The sequence below is a fragment of the Bufo bufo genome, chromosome 6, assembly GCF_905171765.1.
Source record: "Bufo bufo chromosome 6, aBufBuf1.1, whole genome shotgun sequence".
Taxonomy (NCBI): Eukaryota; Metazoa; Chordata; class Amphibia; order Anura; family Bufonidae; genus Bufo; species Bufo bufo.
In genome coordinates, this window is record NC_053394.1 from 178,613,216 (window position 1) to 178,615,539 (window position 2,324).

Below are 2,324 nucleotides of genomic sequence, written 5' to 3' on the forward strand. Positions count from 1 at the left end.
GGTATCGCCGCGTCCGTAAGAATCTGCTCTATAAAAATACCCCATGACTTAACCCCTCAGATGAACACGGTCAAAAAATAATAATAAATGGTGCAAAAAAAGGTATTTTTTTGTCACAAATAGTGTAATAGCAAGCGATCAAAAAGTCATATGCCCCCCAAAATAGTGTCAATAAAACCGTCCTCTCATTCCGCAAAAAATTAGCCCCTACCTAAGATAATCGGCTAAAATAAAAAAAAATGGACTCTTAGACTATGGAAATACTAAAATGTTTTTTGTTTTTGTTTATAAAAGGATAATATAGTGTAAAACCTAAATAAATAAAAGTAGACATATTAGGTATCACCGCATCCGTAAGAATCTGCTGTATAAAAATACACTATGACCTAACCCCTCAGATGAACACGGTCAAAAAAATAAAATAAAAATGGTGCCAAAACAGCAATTTTTTTCAAATTTTCCATTTTAAACCGTTTTTTCCAGTAGCAAAGCAAGGGTTAACAGCCAAACAAAACTTTATATTTATTACCCTGATTCTGCAGTTTACAGAAACAACCCATATGTGGTCGTAAACTGCTGTATGACCAAAACGGCAGGGCGCAGAAGGAAAGGAACGCCGTATGGTTTCTTGAAGGCAGATTTTGATGGCCTTTTTTTTGGCACCATGTCCCATTTGAAGAACCACTGATGTACCCCTAGAGTAGAAACTCCATAAAAGTGACCCCATCTAAGAAACTACACACCTCAAGGTATTCAAAACAGATTTTACAAACTTTATTAACCCTTTAGGTGTACCTCAACAGTTTATGGCAAATGGAGATGAAATTTCAGAATTTCTATTTTTGGTAACCTTGCCTCACAAAAATGTAATATAGAGCAACCAAAAATCATATTATGTACCCTAAAAATAGTCCCAACAAAACTGCCACCTTATCCTGTAGTTTCCAAAATGGGGTCACTTTTATGGAGTTTCTCCTCTTGGGGTGCATCAGGGGGCTTCAAATGGGACATGGTGTAAATAAACCAGTCCAGCAAAATCTGCCTTCCAAAAACCACACGGCGCACCTTTCACTCTACGCCCTACCGTGTGGCCGTACAGTAGTTTACGGCCACATATGGGTTGTTTCTGCAAACTACAGAATCGGGGCAATAAATATTGAGATTTGTTTGGCTGTTAACCATTGCTTTGTTACTGGAAAAAAATGAATTAAATTGAAAATTAGCCAAAAAAATTTAATTTTTTAATTTCATCTCCATTTGCCAATAACTCTTGTGGAACACCTAAAGGGTTAACGACGTTTGTAAAATCAGTTTTGAATACCTTGAGGGGTGTAGTTTCTTAGATGAGGTCACTTTTATGGAGTTTCTACTCTAGGGGTGCATCAGGGGGGATTCAAATGGGATATGGTGTAAATAAAACAGTCCAGCAAAACCTGCCTTCCAAAAACCACACAGCGCACCATTCCCTCTACGCCCTACCGTGTGCCCGTACAGTAGTTTTCGGCCACATATGGGGTGTTTCTGCAAACTACAGAATTGGGGCAATAAATATTCAGTTTTGTTTGGCTGTTAACCCTTGCTTTGTTACTGGAAAAAATGAATAAAAATGGAAAATTAGCCAAAAATTTTTAATTTTTACATTTCATCTCCATTTGCCAATAACTCTTGTGGAACACCTAACGGGTTAATGACGTTTGTAAAATCAGTTTTGAATACCTTGAGGGGTGTAGTTTCTAGAATGGGTGGTTTCTATTATGTAAGTCTCACAAAGTGACTTTAAGTGGTCCTTAAAAAGTGGGTTTTGAAAATTTCTGAAAAATTTCAAGATTTGCTTCTAAACTTCTAACCCTTGTAACGTCCCCAAAAAATTAAATGTCATTCCCAAAATGATCCAAACATGAAGTAGACATATGGGGAATGTGAAATAATATTTATTTTTGGAGGTATTACTATCTATTATAAAAGTAGAGAAATTGAAATTTTTAAATTTGCTAATTTTTCAACATTTTGGGTAAATTTGGTATTTTCTTATAAATAAAAAAGATTTTTTTTTTACTCCATTTTGCCAGTCATGAAGTACAATATGTGATGAAAAAACTATCTCAAAATGGCCTGGATAAGTCAAAGCGTTTTAAAGTTATTCACACATAAAGTGACACTGGTCAGATTTGCAAAAATTGGCCTGGTCCTTAAGGTGAAAATGAGCATAAGGGGTTAAAGGGGCGGTCACTGTGAAAGTCACTGTTAAAGGGGCGGTCACTGTGAAAGTCACTGTTAAAGGGGCGGGCACTGTGGAGGTCTCTGTTAAAGGGGTGGTCACTGTG